The sequence below is a fragment of the Pseudorasbora parva genome, chromosome 25 (assembly GCF_024679245.1).
Source record: "Pseudorasbora parva isolate DD20220531a chromosome 25, ASM2467924v1, whole genome shotgun sequence".
NCBI classification, from domain to species: domain Eukaryota; kingdom Metazoa; phylum Chordata; class Actinopteri; order Cypriniformes; family Gobionidae; genus Pseudorasbora; species Pseudorasbora parva.
The window spans coordinates 18,200,776-18,218,923 of NC_090196.1; the positions used below are offsets into that span (position 1 = coordinate 18,200,776).

Consider the following 18,148-nt stretch of genomic DNA (forward strand, 5'->3'; position numbering starts at 1 on the left):
AGTAACAACCTGAAAGCGCATGAAATGGTGTCTATTATAAGTTCGTGCTCGATAGTTGGCTCCACATTTCAGAACCACGGACAGCGACGCACGAGTCGCAAAACCGCGTGACTTTCGCCATCTGATTTAGCCAATTAAACCAATTATTTAATACATGACTACACAGAAGCGGAGAACTATTTAAAGGCGATTTTTAAAAAGCAGTTTTAAGTGAACTGCGACGAGTTTTAGCAGCTCTCGAGTGGAGTTTGGCGACACCATGCGGCAAGATGCCCCCCCCCCCCCCCCTTCCCCCTTATGTTTCTACCGCACTGGTCAAATTACTTTGTGCTCTGCACGTCCACTTTTAGTGGTGTGCTTTGCAATTCGACAGGTTTAGGAGTCGTGGTCTTTCTGTTATGCTTGCACGGTCGTTTGTAACATTGCACTGAAATCGAAAATATGAAACGCGCATCTCTTCGTGCGAGGCAACCCTAGCAACACCAACTTAATGAAAGTCCCCCTTAATGATCTCCTTACACAATGTACATGTGCAAATCATCCGATGGGACAACTACATCATGTATAAGCTGGTGGTGCGTGTGTGCCACGGAAACCATTGGCAAGTGAGTTTTTCACGATGCTATGCAACTGCAAGGAGTGGTTTCCCTCTCGGAAACCGGGGCTGTGGTCACTTGCAGCGCGGACACTTAACGTCTCTCACCTATTTAGCCCGTTTTCTCTTGCTCCGAGCCATTTTCATTAGCGTTAGGCTGTCTGCGAGCACAACGGGGACGGTTGTAATCAGCAGCCATAGACTGTGAAGTGGGAGAACCTAAACGTGACGTCAATGCCTAGTAACTGACGCAGCCCTAAAAAAAAGAGAGATTCTGCAAGCTTTAATTATCATCGTTTGTGTACGGCTCTCAAGACAAAACAGATTCCGTTCGCAGTGCAACTGATTATGGTTGTTTGTGCGCGCGAGTCCGTGTATGTGTCTGTGTGAGTGAGCGCGTGCGTGAGCGAGTGCGTGCGTGTGTTTTCTTCTTTATGAGCAGCGAATCCGTCCCGAGTTTCCAAGCGAAAGTTGCATGGAGACACACCGCGTAAGACGCGTATAATATAGAGGATGCTGAGCGACATAAAGGAACGAGGAGAGCGGGAACTTGTGCTAAGAAAGAGACTCTCAAGCGAACGATAGAAATATTTAGCCCTTAAGAGAGAAGGGCACTGAAGCAGTTCGTTAGAAGAAGAAAAAAAAAACACTGCAGCGATGCATCGGAGGCGAATCGAAGACCTCGCGTGGAGTTGGAGAGGCAAAATTAATGTACATTACATGCACTCCACGTAACGCTCCTGAGCGATGTCTTTGTGAGTGTTTTTTTTCTTACTGGGCGCTAAAAATAGCATCAGTGTTTGATCGTGGTCCAGAAATAGGAAGAGGGTATCACTTGTATAAAAAGGACTGCGATTTTGAGAAAACTTGGACGTGTTGCTGAGGATAGATGTGTATCAAGGGCAGTATTTGATTTCCATGTTGCTTTTTTTGTGTGACACAGTCACGTATGATGGTTTAAACTCATGTCTGTGTTTTCCCTGCTTTCAGCGTTGGCTTGCTGCACTGGTAAGTACGCAATCGCGGCGACTTTTGGTTCGATTACATGTTTTTTTTTTTTTGTTTTTTTTTTTGCACGATTTGTTGCATGCATTGAGTAACGTGCCATTCCCTCCACCGAACAGAGAGCAACCATTTGCTTCATGTACACTGCGTGCACTTCTCAAACAGGTGCCTTGTTGTTTTCACCCACTTGTTAAAAATGCAATAAATCACTCTCTCCACAGAGCAGGAACCTCGCGAACGGTAAATAAGTGAAGCAAAAAAAAAGCAAATCCAAACTCCTTTGTCTGACGGCGCTGTTGAGTCAATTTTTGCCTCTTCGCTACAGCTGAAAGTGTGAATGGAAACCGACAACACTAGAAGAGTGAAGGGATATATCTCAAAATATGTGAAGAGGAAAATAGCCTAATAAATATAGTTGGAAGACGCCGCGCCAACAGGAAAAAACACCAGCAACATCCGACGAGGGAAACCCTGGTGTGGCGTCAAGGGGTTCCGCGAGTCCGAAATCGCCCTTAAATGGTCAGCTCTGTTTTGGCCACCACCCGTGAAAGGGATGCCACTAGGCACACGTTCTCAAAACGCAGCTTAAGTTTTAGGACTTTTTTCGCGCAGTGTTCCCGCGTGCGTTGTTTGAACACTTCCATCAGATCTGCTCGAGACTGTGTAGCTATAGGCGGATTCACATGGATTACTCTTCCGCCCACGTCATTTTCATTATACAGTACTGCAATCGACTGTTTTCTATTGCTGTGGACTATACTAGCCTACTGATCTTGTGCCAAAATTAACGCGTTCAACTGTGCAGCTGCGCAAGCTAATCACATTGTAATCGCTGTTGTTGTTTTAATAAAAGAACCTCTAACAACTGTCTAAAAAGCGTGCACAGGTGCATTACGCGTCAGCAGAAGGTTCGTTACGAAGGTTTAAACTATCATTTATATGTTCAGGGGCTATATTCAAAAGCAAAATATACATGCGATTTCGCGTAAATGCTTAAAATCGTACATGCCAGGGTAGAGTCCAGGAATGACCGCGGATCTTTGCAGAAAAAAACTCATTACCTTGACCTTTTCAAAGACACTGTGGCTCTCTACACCTATCCCAGACATAGCCAGATCTTCCCAAGTCAATGCTCGCGTTGTAATTTTAGTGGAAACACGGATTTATCCGAGTCGTGACTGCTATAGTGAGTAATATGTGCGCGTTGGCTGCGTCAGGAGATGCAGTCGCTGTGCGGTGCAGACAGAAGGGGGAGAATCGTGACTGACTGGAGACGTCCGCAAATGATGCGACCACCAAATAAAATCCACATAATGGTGGCATTTGATCTGTTTTTGTTTTCTTTCTTTCTTTCTTTTACACCTGTTACATCTCCAGCCATGTCTCTTTTTGCCTAGCCACCTCAACCTCCCCTTGCACCACGAAGGCGCAAGAAGAATATCAGTGATTAAGAGGAAGGGAGGGGGGAGTCTTGGTTCAGGATGAATTTAGACTGGGGAGGGAGGGATGTGTGTGTGTTTGTGTTTTATGTGTGTGTGTGTGTGTGTGGGGGGGGGGGGGTCCAGATATAGATCGTGACCCTCCCACTTCGTGTTGTTTCTTGCTAGTTCCAAAAAGAGACACTCTTGTGAAATTTGACAAATGATCGCGTGGATGCAAGAACTTCACGGGTAAGTGAAATGAAGTCACATTCCACAGCTGGAATACTAGTGTATGGCCAAAATATGTGCCAGGGGGATCACCTTGTGTGGTGTTGTCGTGCCATTATTCATATTTCTCCTTTGAGTTGTGAGACGGCTGTTGATGCATTTGCAAAATGTTGTTGCTGTAAAGTTAGCTTATAGTGCCAATATAGCTAACGCACCATTGTTTTGTTTGCTGTGCCTGCAAGCGATGTCAGATGTGATGCAACTGTAATGTAAAGAATTTGTTATGTTCTGCTGATAGTTTAGAGACCCCCGTGTCCTCACTAAGTGGTATCAGCCAATGAACTCTCCGTGGTCATGGAATGAAATTGCCTCAGAAGCCTGTCGTGTTGTTGTCGTCGTGCTGGCGATGTGTTTTGTTGTACATGCGACGCCTCCAGCCGTTTTAAAAAATGACCCTAATGTGTGTATATCTCTGTTTTGAATGAATACACGACGAGGTCCTTGCAGACATGAATGCACGCCACACAGACACTGTGTGTGAGAGACATTTTGAAACGTGACATGGCGAACGAATTTGGCTTAAAAACAGAAAAGGTTAAAAAAAAAAATTAAATGTTATTGTCTTGCACGGAATATTTCTGGTCACTTGCGCCAACGAGGATACAATTTGGTTTCCCCTTTCTTTCTTCCTTTCTCTTTTTTTTCAAAAAGGGGGGTCCCTATATAAGCAAGAAACCGATTGGTGGATGACGATTTTTAGTTTGCGCCAATAAGATCTCTCGCTGCTCTCTATTTATTGCAAGCAGATTACAGACTGCTCTCTCCTCACCAAGAGCGCTTCATCTGCTCAGTCCTCCACTAAACGGCATCACGAAGCAGAGGATATATTTCATAGTAGCAACAAAACGGCGAGGCAAAAAGAAATGAGCTCAATGGTCGCTGCATCATATGTGTGTCTTTGTTTAGATGCAATTACCGTTAGGCACGGGCGACGAGAAAAGGCAGCGAAAATAAACTACTGGGAAGGAGTGTATTCAGCACCGCGGACAGCGCTCGCACGCAGAATACAGGCATTTGGATGCTGGCTGCTCTCAAAGCTTCCCATGCTCGTAGAATGTGAATGAGTTGGATACAGTTCAGCCACGGAAAAGGGCTTCGCTGTCTCGCTTTCCCGATGTCTGGACACAATAGGATTGGGAAACCAGAGCAATGCACAAGCCACCTGGATGTCACTGTTTGATGTCACGGACTTCAGACTGCGATTTGTCTTTCGCGAATCTTTTTGCGGTCTGGGCTTGCTGTTCATAAGTATCTAGCTGGGAAGCCCTTACCCCAAAAAGCATTTGCGGAAGGCGCATTCACCGATTGATGCTCCATACGCTGCGTGGATTAAATGCTTGCATTATTATTATTATTTTTATTAATGTATTTATTTTCTACAAATACTTTGTTATTTTTATTTTTTTTCAAAAAAAAAAATGTCATCACTGTATTGCGCTTCAAATGTAAAGCCGAACTTCTCTCCCACTTACGTCCCCAAAGTCTGAGCTCCCTCCCTGTCGAGAGTTATCTGGCGTCTCCATTGCCAGAATATTTGCTCTCGTTAACATGATTACAAAAAGTCACCCAAACAAAAACCACAGTTCCACCAACGAGCATCCCAGTTTGCACGTGGGAAAACACAGTGGTCCATTCGGGGGAGAGAGGGGAGGGGGGGGGGGGGCATCTCGTTAGTGTGCTATTCACTTAGAAGCCAAACAATGTTGAAATGACCCCACCCTGTTCGCAATAACATGTAAGTTGTATAACCCTGCCGGACGCAGTTATAATTCTACACAGGTTTAAAATTAAAATGTCAGCCCATTGACAGAGTGTCATGGTGTGTGTGTGTGTGTGTGTGTGTGTGTGTGTGTGTGTGTGTGTGTGTGTGTGTGTGTGTGTGTGTGTGTGTGTAAGTGAGAGTGAGAGAGAGAGAGAGAGTGTGTGTGTGTGTGTGTGTGTGTGTGTGTGTGTGTGTGTGTGTGTGTGTGTGTGTGTGTGTGTGTGTGTGTGTGTGTGTGTGCGTGTGTAAGAGAACACGTCACCGAAGGTGCCCAAAGACAACAAGGTTTCACCCAACCTCTTTGCTTTATTTTCTTTTATTTCTTCGCTCATCCCTTTTTAAACACACACACACACACACACACACACACACACACACACACACACACACACACACACACACACACACACACACACACACACACACACACACAGTCGTTCTCTCACACACTCAGTATTTTGGAAATATGACACCTCGATGAAATATGACACACCTACACACACCTAGGATGTAACATGTAGACACATTGGGTGATAAAGTTTTTATGCCATGCAGACACAGTCCATTGAGAAATTCTCAACAGCTGAGAAGTGACGCGATCCGTGTCACTACAAACTTGAAGTCAGGTCCCTTAAGTGTACCTCATAAGTCATTTCCCGTTTTCGGTGACACTCACCTGTACCCTGTCCTATATATGCGAGAGGAATTGCAAATACAAATGCACCCCATTATATGCTACATCATTTGGAAAGGTCTCCAAAGTCCCATAGTGACGACAACCCCAAACTTCTTCAGGTCAGAATAACAGCATCTCCGTCTCAACCGTGTTATTGCATTATAACATATATGCATTATGCTATAAAAAAAGCAATTAAAAGTAAAAATAAATAAATAAATAATAAAAATAAATATTAGAAGACCTTTATGGAGTTTAAGATAGGCCTATTACATTTTCTGCTATGCGTAAAGGCTTGAAAAAAAGTTTTCCATAGGCTACGAAAACGGTGGTAAAACTATATTTAAACCCTCTTTGCTGATGCTAAACTGTAAGATGCATGTGTGTGTTCGTTTTTTTTTTCTTCGAGTTTGAACACGTTATTCATTTGATGCTCAAGGTGATCAGCGGAGACAAAAGGTGGATTTACAGGTTTTCAGGTTAAAGAAAGGGGGATTTTGGCGGCTTTATAATTTTAAATCTCTACAATATATTTGAATGCAGGGATTCATGATTAAATAGGGTTAGAAACATTACAATATCGAATAAACAGCTTCAGTGGGAAGCTCATACACGCCGAGCATGTGCAGCGCAAAAAAGTTAAAAGAGCATTTTTTTTTCTATCTATTTAACCTGTAGGCTACCAGTAATTTTACTCGATTTCACGAGTTTTCTGCATGAGTAACTGAATTCCAAGTGGTCGAAAAGTGCAGTCGACTTCCCTTAACTAATTATGTCATCAGTTCTCAGTGTTCCATGGCATATGTGGCTTTTTGTGTCGTCTAAATAATTTGACTTAACTTTTCGTGACGCACGTGTACGTCACTTTAGTTCCGTTGGCTCTGCGTATTTAAACTTTTTTGAAAAGTGCACCAAACGTGTTTATGTTGATTGAATGGCACGAAGGGCTTTTCCAAGCTTTAATTATTATTACTTCTTTATTTTTCACCATTATTTACTATTACTACCCCTTTTCATCTCACTAAAACTTGGTTGCATATTTTTAGAAGCCGTTAAACTGCGCAAACTTCAAACGAACCAACTGGTATTAATGCAAAACGATGTGTTCTTGTGTTTCTGCTCAGGGCAGGACAAAACCTCAGGGATATCCATCATGTCAAGTCCAGAAGGTGAAATGAACGGCTCGAGTCACCGAACGCTCTCAAACGGTGTTGTTCGTGACGTCATCGCCTTCGTAAGTTCACTTTTTCCGCCTCAGTCCTTTGCGAGAGTGGCCTCTGCTTTTGTCACTGTTTGTCGTAACCGTTTGAAACTACAGCAGGGATAGGGTTTGTCAGTATTACAAGGTTTCAACTGTTGGAGGTTTTTTTCTTTGTTATCATTATGCCTATGAACGGTGGGAATCGATTGCTGTAGGCTGGTGTAACGTCTTAAGTTCTCCGGTTGTAGTTTACAGAGAATCGGCCTGAAAGTCAAGGTGGGTGTGGCGCCCTGTACCGTGTGTTAGGAAAATAGGATGGACATTTTCACACCTTTCTTTTGCCTTAACAAGTGATAATTGTATAAGTTTTGATAGAAAAACATATTAAGTATTGCTTATGGAAAATATAGAATGTTTTTTTCCTTCTTTCTATAGGGAATTGGATCTACTCTGGTTTTTATGTTGTGTATTTATGTCAAATACAAACACATGAAATATTTATTGCTATAACAATTTGGTAGAATACAAATACAGTCTCACAAGTAAAACTATACATGATATATGCATAAGCACATGGTCAAGTACATACACACACAGGGATTTGCAGTATGCATATGTAGGCCTAGATTATTTTATAAAGGTTTAGCATTTTTTAAGTGCGAAAAAAGGACATGAAATATTCTGTAATTGTTTTGTCGGCACTAAAGTAGCTTTTCACTGTTTGTCGTTACCTTGCATTGCACGTCTTAATGGAAAGGACCACTGAAGTTATATGAGATTTTTTGATCTGCAAATTATAGGTGTGTGGATATATTTCAACAGTTTTAGTTTTGGAGATCTTAGTGTGGGATTTTTAACAGTATTTTGACAGTACTGCTGATTTCAGTTTACCTCACAGTATTCATTTTGGTTAATTGTTTTTTAAATGGAAAATCATAAAAATATTTATCACCAAATATTTAATTAAGGGACAGTATTAACACAGGCTGGACGATACAAATGACCCTAGCTAAACCTTTTTTTTTTTCTGTCTTTTTTTTTTTTAAAGGAATTAGTGCCACAATATTTTATGATTTGGTCTTGAAACTCAGTTATTAACTTTTAAAAACCTCCCAGCAGAAATTCCACAACATGACATTGAGATGCTGACAAACAATGTGAGCCAAAAGTGACTTAATACAGATTTAGATACAGATTGATGTACTGTAAAAACATAAATACTATTTTGTACCTTTTCTGCATACGAGTCATATTCTACTTATGGTACTTACATTATATAAGTAGAACTTACATTACTACTTACATTATATAAGTACATGTTCTACTTACATTATATTATCATTTTAGTGAGTATAGAGATGCAGCACTGGCTATGATTGCTTATTTTTATTTAGCAATTTATTTAATTTGATCATTTAACCCCTTGAGAAATAAATATTACAAATGTTTTTGTCATGATATCATTTATATAGCTTTTTTCATACCCATAGTCTGAGATTTTAGATACTTTCAGATATTCACATAGGTACTTTTTTTCCTACTCACGTCTAAATGTCTCTTCCTTTGAAAGATTCATTCAAACATACACACATTTGTTAAAAACATTTATGTTTTTTTATATATATATAAATTAACCATAAGTTTATTCATTGATTAACTGAGTAAGCAAAAGATGTCACCCGATATTCTCACCCAGTAAGTTTTATCTGATTAAAGATGCACGTCTCAGGGAAAAGTCAGTTGTTCAGTGTTAGATGAATAGAGAATTTAAACTTTTTTTCTAAACAACTGATGTGTAATTATATTTACTCCTCTACTTTATCTTTTAAATGAATATGACACTCACAAATTAATGTTTAACTATTAATAAACACAATCTATTTTTTTTAAAGCATGACAAACAAGTAACTTGTTACTTCCATGTTAAAGAGAAACAAGTTTTTAATGTCACAAAACATCTCAAGAAATTGAGACTTTTCCTAAATTGTTTGCAAAATGACATATGATTAAATTGAAACTTTTAACTATCATTCTAATCAGTCCACAGGAGCATGATGCCAACGTTAGCCTCCTGTAATAACACATAACAATTATCAAATGTTTGCCGCATGGACTAAAAAGAGGAAAATATGCATATGTCCCCCCCTCTTTTCTCACATTCCCTCCATCCATCCATACATGGATGAGTCAGGGAAGGTGTGAGTGAGGAATGAGTCAGTTCCGGGCAGAATTTTTAGGGAATGGGAGTGTCCGCTTGTACCTAAGAGGGTGGTCCCGTCAGGCGAACATGTCACGACCTCACTGCTGCAGAAATACACGTACACACATTCACTCTGCATTAATGTGCTCTCTACACAACCAGCGCAGTATATATATATATAAATTATATATGTTATTTCCCAGTTAATGTTAGCTATTTTTGTGTCATATGTTTTTAAACATGTTCAGTTCATTTTAAACATGGTCATATTGAATCTTTTGGTAAAATACATTAATTTAAAGGTAAATCTGAAGTTTTCAGTTACCTTAGCAAATATCACTAAATGGACCCGAAAAATTACTTCTCATTAAAAACTAAATCTTGCTCTTTTTTTTATACAAATATATATCACTTAGATGATATTGCTATTAGTATTCCACAGCTGATCATATATAAAGATTATATAAAGTATGTTGAAATAAAACTGTGGAAGAGTGTGTTAGAATTCATTTTCTGAAATTAGTGAAGACAATTAATATGTATAATGAATATGTCACTTTCACCATAAATGGAGAAGAAAGGATAACTTTACAATTTTATAACATATTTATATATGCACAGAACAATCTAAAAAATACAATACTATAAAATCAACTAAAACCATACAAAAAGTGTGAATGATTAATTATTTAATTTAATTTAATCAACAATTTTAGCACAAATAAAGAAACCAGATGCTGTGTTTGTGTTTGGCTGTGTGTCTGCATGTTTTGTGGGGGTTTTAATACTATAATATCAACTAAAACTATACAAATATATGAATTATTAAGTATTTAATTTAATTTATTCAACAATTTTGGCACAAATGAAGAATGCAAATGTGTGTGTTTGGCTGCATGTCTACAGGTTTTGTCTGGGTTTTAATACTATTAAAACTATAACATTACAAAAATATTAACTCTTTAATTTATTAAACAATTTTAGCACAGATAAAGAATGCAGATGCTGTTTTTTTTGGTTTTGGTTTCTTTGGTGATTGTTTGTGTCTTATTTGTAGGAAAACTCCTGATGTCCATCTGTGCAGAAGTGAGCTGTGAAGCTGAACTGACTGTTCCTCATGAAAAGAGACAGGAATGGAAGTTGACAGAGGAAAAAGAGGGAGTTGACCAATAAACGAGGTATCAACCGACACCTGTTTAGACCCAAACTCTACATGGAAGCATGGGAGTGTCCCGCACTTGAAATAGTTGTAATGCAAAACACACTTTATGACATTGATTCAGACCTCAGGCTTTGCTAAGAGGTGAAACTCAGTGACCTGCAAATTGTGACTAATCAAATGTGTCATTCAAGAAATACATTTGCAAATGCGAATCAATTGCAGAGAATGTTTAAAAATAGTAATGAGAATACTTAAGCACTGTAATTAGCAAGAATGAGAAAAGAAGGAGTATTCCCTTTTTGAGTGTGTAGTCATAAAATCGCTTTAGATGTCATCATAGACTTAAGTAACTCTCTCTAAAATCATGTGAGAAAAACTGTCAACTCACATTTATTTGTGTTTGGGTGGTCTGCTCCCTATTGCATGGGTTTAAATAACAAAATATGATGTTTAATTGGTCATTAATCATGTACAAAGTTGAAAAAGTAATATAGATATGACAAATCAGGCCTGATAGTGACGTGAGGAAAGTACAGGCTCCAATGGCACATAAAACGACGACAACTGAGGGAGATTATTGCAGACCAAAATTAATACTGTTTATATAAATAAAGTTATTATATATTTTTATACAAGTTATTATTAAGTTTATATAAAAAAGTATTAGTATTATCAAACTCTTAAAACAAGCAATACACAATAGATGCAATAAAAAATTAGACATGACAAATGAGTTAAAATTCACACAATTTTTGTTAAAGTGAATGGAATACATTTTTCTCTGTATACAAGTATTGGTATTACAGATAATTTAATTTAATGATACATAAACTAACTTACATAAAACTTCTATTAAAAATAAGACAAATGTGACCCTGGACCACAAAGCAAGTCATAAGTTACACATTGCCTGGGTCAAAATTGGGTAAAAAAAAATTATTTTATGCCAAAAATCGTTAGGTTATTAAGTAAATTTCATGTTCCATTAATATATTTTGTAAATATCCTACTGTAAATATATCAAATGTATTATTAGTAGTAATATGCCTTGCTAAATACTTAATTTGGACAACTTTAAAGGCGATTTTCTCAGTATTTAGATTTTTGCACCCTCAGATTCCAGATTTTCAAATAGTTGTATCCTAACAAATCATACCTCAGTGGAAAGCTTATTTATTATATTGACCATGGCTTTGTGGTCCAGGGTCATAAATAAAGTAGTTAAAACCAGTTTCTTACTAATCATAATGAAATTTGTAGAAACCAGCAAACTAATCTACACAGTCACTACTTACTGTTCACTTCAACATTTTAAGCAGTCACACACATTTTTAGAGGGTAAAAATAGTTGTGTACCCTGTTTTTGGTCTTTTTGTGTTTTTTGTTAATAAGAAATGTAGAATCTGAAAGACTAAGGCAGCTGACGTATAACAACATTAGACATACAATCACATAACCTATATACACACGTATGTAAGTATGTATATATAAATATATATAAAAATAAAACTTATGTCTGATATTTTTCTTTTGAATGAGCATTTTTATGTTTTTAATTTAACTCTATTAGTGACATTTTAGCAAATTAGGCATGTCAATAACTGACTAATAAACTTTTCATTGGCATTTAAGTGAAATGACTGAACCTAAACAGGATAACTTTAAAAGAAAAATGTCAGAAGTACTTTGGTAACTTAACATACTATATTGTACTAAGTCAGTCCTTAAAGTCTGTATGTATTTAGCATGGGAGTCTCAGGAAACACATTTGTTTTTTATGACTGTCATAAGCACATTTTCATTGTCTGGGCCAAATCTGTGTGTGTGTGTGTGTGTGTGTGTATGTTAGTATCCAGTGACATATATAGCTGTGAGATGTGTTGCTTGTGTCATATGTTTGCATACCCACTCAAAATGCTCTTGAAATGTGAGTTTAAGTGTTAGTCTGTGTAAGAATCTTTCTAAAAGAATTTTATTGTGGATGTGTGTGTGTAAAATCTTTGTAAATATATATATATTATATACATATATGTGTGTATAAGTTGTGGTGTGTGTGAAATGTTATACATTTATAACATTGCAAAGTGGCGCATTGTAAATCTATGCACATTTATATAAATATTGAGTAAATGTTTGCGCATACGACAGATAAAGCGAGTGTGTGAGTCTGTGTGCAATGTGTGTGTGTTAGTGTGAGTCAAAAAGCTTTGTATTGTTATTTAGTGTTGGCAAAACCTTATACAAATGAATGCATGCGTAGATATTTATGAATAGGTGCGCGTGTTTGAAAATGAATATAAAGCATGTTCATTTTTGCCGTTGTTACATACAGTATGTGTGTCATTTGCTTATGAACAAAATATCTATATTTGTGTAAGTGTATATCAGAAAGCTTTGTGTCATTATATCATTATCGCAAGGCATCTGTGTGTGTCCGAAATGTACGTACAAGTGAGTGTGTCTAAAGGTACGTGTGTGTGTGTGTGTGTGTGTGTGTGTGCGTGTGTGTCTGTGTGTTTGTCAGTTATGCTGATAACATGATTGTGTGTGTGTGTATATTTGTGTACTAGAAGAGCGCACAGAGATGTGTGTGTTAATGTTGTAAGACTTTGTGTAATTGTTTAGAGGCCCTAAAACCGCTTGTGTGTGAATGCATGCATATATGAGTCTATAAGTGTGAGTGTGTGTGTAAATACGCACAGAATACTTGCGTACGATTGTCTGCGCACATGTAAAGGGCTGGATTTGTGTGTGTGTGAGCACATGGCTGAGAGCTTGTGAAACATATGCATGAGCTTTAAGAAAGAGACGGACTTATACATCCTATACATCGAGTTATATCGATACATCAGAATGCATTGTTTAGTTAGATTTTGATAGATTATATTTTCTTTTAAATGTGTTTAAAAAGTCTAAATGTACAGTTTTGTAAATATATTTAATGTGCATCTTATATTTAAGGGTTGGGTGTTTTGTAAGCAAAGCAACGTACTTTACAAGTACATTTGCTAAATTGCAGCTTTTTCTGTAATATTAAATGACCCTGAGTAATTTTAAACACTGTATACTTTTAATATAATATACTGATTTTCAAACTTTAATAGTTTACAGCAAATTTGCTTCTAAACATTCATTGTAGATGTTTAAGAAAGCAGGACTTCATGTGTGCGTTTAAAAAGCTTTGAATCATTATCGCAAGGCCTCTCTGTGTGTGAATGTTTGCATATATGTGTGTGTAAGTGCAAGTGTGTGTAAATATGCACAGAAAACATGCGTAAAATTGTCTGCGCACATGTAAAGGCCTGATGTGTGTGTGTGTGTGTGTGTGTGTGTGTGTGTGTGTGTGTGTGTGTGTGTGTGTGTGTGTTTGTGTGTGTGTGTGTGTTAGTGAGCACATGGCTGAGAGGCCGAGAGGCAAAAATGTTACAAAGCTTTCTGATTGTGTGTTTGAAAATAAATATAAAGCATGTTCATTTTTGCCGTTATTATAGACAGTATGTGTGTGATATTGGCATATGAACAAAACACATATGTGTGTAAGTGTATATCAAAAAGCTTTGTTTTATTATCGCAAGGCCTGTGTGTGTGTGTGAAATGTTTTGTGGGAATATAAATCTATGTATGAGTGAGTGAGTGAGTGAGTGAGTGTGTGTGTGTGTGTGTGTGTGTGTGTGTGTGTGTGTGTGTGTGTGTGTGTGTGTGTGTGTGTGTGTGTGTGTGTGTGTGTAAAGGGATGTGTGTTTTTGTAAGTTGTGCAGATGATGAGTGTGTGTATATTTACATACTAGAAGAGTGCACAGGGATGTGTGTTCATGTTGTTAGACTTTGTGTGAACGCATGTATTTAAAAGGTGTAAGTGTGTCTGCGCACATGTAAAGGCATGGTGTGTGTGTGTGTGTGTGTGTTAGTGAGCACATGGCTGAGAGGCCGAGAGGTGATAATGATACAAAGCTTTCTGATTGTGTGTTTGAAAATAAATATAAAGCATGTTCATTTTTGCCGTTATTATAGACAGTATGTGTGTGATATTGGCATATGAACAAAACACATATGTGTGTAAGTGTATATCAAAAAGCTTTGTGTAATTATCACAAGGCCTCTCTCTCTGTCTGTGTGTGTGTGTGTGTGTGTGTGTGTGTGTGTGTGTGTGTGTGTGTATGTGTGTGTGTGTGTATTTGCGTATTTGTATTGTGTAAATATGAACGTACGTATCAGGGATTATGTCAGTTGTACTGATGTGTGTGTGTGTGTGTGTATTTGTGTACTAGAAGAGCGCACAAGGATGTGTGTGTTCATGTTATAAGACTTTATGTGATTGTTTAGAGGCCCTAAAACCGCTTGTGTGTGAATGCATGCATATATGAGTATAAGTGCGAGTGTATGTGTAAATGCGCACAGAATACTTGCGTACGATTGTCTGCGCACATGTAAAGGGCTGGATATGTGTGTGTGGTAGTGTGTGTGTGTGTGTGTATGTGTGCCCTTGTTTATGTTACATTGTGGGGATCAAATGTCCCCATAAGGATAGTAAAACCTGAGATTACCTACATTGTGGGAACTGGAAGCCAGCGGTCTCCACTTTTCAAAAGGCTTATAAATCATAATGGATGCGGTTTTTTGAGAAAGTAAAAATACAGAATGTATCCTGTGATGGGTAGGTTTAGGGGCAGGGGCAGGGGGATAGAAAATACGTTTTGTACAGTATAAAAATCATTACGTCTATGGAGAGTCCCCAAAAATATAGTAAACCAGACGTGTGTGTGTGTGTGTGTGTGTGTGTGTGTGTGTGTGTGTGTGTGTGTGTGTGTGTGTGTGTGTGTGTGTGTGTGTGTGTGTGTGTTAGTGAGCACATGGCCGAGAGGTTGTGAAATAAATTCATGAGCTTTGAAAAAGAGACGACAGAGCAGACAAACCAAAGACATATTACATAGATATTTCAGAGTACATTGTTTAAAATAATTTAGTTAGTCATATTTTCTTTTAAAAGCATTATGTCTAAATGTACAGTTTTGTAAATATATTTAATCTTATATTCAAGGGTTTGTTGTGTGTTTAATAAGCAAAGGAACATACTTTACAAGACAATTTGTTTAATTACAGCTTTTTCATAATATAAAATGAACATGTATAATTATAAACACTACATCATTTTAATCTAAAATACAGATATGCTCAAACTTAAATAGTTTATAGCAGTTTTCCTTCAAAACTAATTATAGATGTTTAAGAAAGCAGGACTAGCGTGGAATATAGGATGCTGTCTGTTTTAAATAATTGGTATCTGTTCAGACGTGGCTAATATGAAAAGGTTGTTTTGAAATATAATAACATGAGGCACAAGGGTGGAAGTGAACATGATACATGTGGATGTGCATGAAAAGAAACATACATGATGTTTGACTGTGTGTGTGTGTGTGTGTGTGTGTGTGTGTGTGTGTGTGTGTGTGTGTGTGTGTGTGTGAATATGCTATTTATGTGAAAAAATATGTATTGTTAAAGAACACAACCTAAGAAAATATTTATATTACTGTATATTACTGTAAATTTTCTAAAATTCCCGTTGTTGTTTGAAATCATATCTTTATCTGTTTTTGCATCCTTTGTCTTTCAAAACCCACCCAAAGGCCTCAGGCGAGAGAAAATCATGATGAGGTCCTACGGTTAATCATCTGATCCAGAACATTCACATGAGGAAGGGAAAAATAAAAAGGTATATGGTATTTTATCAGTGTCTGTACTTTTGTAAGCATGTAATGTGGCCTGCGTCAAGCTGACAGTATATGAACGTCCCTCTCAATAAATGCTATAGTGGAGATTAGTATGATTTTCACCTTATAAATGTACTATAAACTGATAGATAAATTATTATATTTTCTGAATGAGCATATGTTGATAAAACATGAAATACTTGCTTTAAAAATATATTTTAGTACAATTTATTGATAAAAGAAACAATAATGATTTATGATTCAGAAGATATTACATTTAAAAGAATACTCAAATGTGTTTTATTTTCCCCCCATAGGTTAAGAAAATCTGAAAACTTTACCTTGTATCCTGGCCACAAGATCAACGTCAAACCAACGTCTAGGCTGCTTTACACCTGTTAATGGATATTCAGCAAGTTAAATACTTTGTAGGAATACAATAACACCGTCAGGTATTTGCAATATTTGTCTGTAATATATCTGGGTTTTAATAAATGAGCTGGACTTTGCTTACGTTGTCACCTTCAGACGTTTATAACGTGCGAGCTGCGGATATTAAAATGATAACGTATTTAATCTAAAAAATATATGCCTGCACACAAATTCATATATATTGTAGGCCTACATTTGTCGTAACTCGCCCAAGTGAGGAAAACTGCGCACGAGAACGCTTGTGTTGGGTTATGTTGTTTTAATTCGCAAAGACTAGAAGGGAAACGTAGTCGGATTTAATCTTATTTGTGCTAATTAAATAATAGTCTATATGTAGCTTGAAATGGATTTGTTTTGAATGTGATGATAAGAAAGTGAGCGCGGGAAACTCCCGCGTCTGTAGAAGAGCAAGAAAATTACAGATACAGCACGGATCTTTTTTTTTCTTTTTTTTAAAGCTTGAGGTGCTTTATAATTACGAAAGTTGCATATTTTTGGGTTCCTATAGTTTGTTAAAATTGTTTAATGTGCAGACGGTTGAACGGAGAGTCGGAGCTGTCCATTGCACGTGGTGCTGAAACGCGCGACTGCTGCTGACGTATCCCTCACACGGGCCTAACTGAGCTGATAAACATTACACTGTGTTTTATACGTCCTTTACATGTATGAGTTGAGTATGTCGTATAAGGTTTAACAACTAGTGTTAAGAAATCATTCTGAGCACAATTAATGTTAACTATGACTTGTTTGAATCGTCAAAAGGTCAAAGGTTCTATGAAAAAGGTATAAGAAACATGTTATTGGCGTCGAGTTGATTTTAAGATGTCTGTGGTAGATCTGTGAGTGTCTGGGGACGGAAAGAAAGATATAATGTGCTATATGAGAGACTGAGAGGAAACGTCTGTCTCTCTCTCTCTGTGTGTGTGTGTGTGTGTGTGTGTGTGTGTGTGTGTCTGAGGTAATGTCGAAAAGTGTATGTTTTAAGGTTTGTATTGGCCTTAAGTAAAGGATAATACATTAAAAATGTGCATCAGTTATTAAAGTACTATATTATATACATCATAGCACAATAAAGACAAAAATAACCGTTGTAGTGCTCTATGTATAGGGTTATTTGTGTTTTATGTGTCTTATTTTTTTATTGATTTATAATTGTGCTATTTTTCTGCTTTGTTGATTTTGTAGTTATCATGCAACCCATGTGCCGAGTTCTGTGTGTGTGCATATAATGCACTGAGGAAAAATATGCTGAATTAACTATTTGACTAATTGTTTAGCTCGTTTATTACATGAAATACGCTGTAAGTAGAATATGGTTTGACTAAAATGAGTGTATATTGCAAAATCAAAAAGCTGGAAAAGTTGTGATGGATCACGCATTTTGTAATCAATCTGTATTCTCTGTTCGTGCAAATAAAATGCTTGGCGTTATTTTAGAGTCTGCTTATTTTCCTACTTTTATGTGTGAGGGGAAAAATCTGCAAAATGAAAACTACTTTATGACATATTGAAGACTTTCGTGTAATTAGAGCATTTCAAATATACAAAGACAAAAAGTAGCGTGAGGGCATGGAGATGTATCCACAGCCAGACCAGTCTTACAATTCAAAATACTGACATTAAAATGTTTTTCTTAACGACACCAATGCTTTTTTTCTACTAAACACTATGTGGTTTACATGTTTTACGCGTTGCTTG

General features: G+C 37.3%; 1 long non-coding RNA gene across 1 annotated transcript; it reads left to right on the plus strand.

Annotated features, from left to right (window-relative positions):
* The first annotated feature begins 649 nt into the window (after positions 1-649).
* LOC137064500 (uncharacterized) lies at positions 650-17,881 on the plus strand. The gene is made up of 5 exons (XR_010901554.1): positions 650-1,603; positions 6,872-6,981; positions 10,206-10,326; positions 15,935-16,020; positions 16,336-17,881. It is a non-coding gene; the product is annotated as an uncharacterized lncRNA (long non-coding RNA).
* The last annotated feature ends 267 nt before the right edge of the window (positions 17,882-18,148 follow it).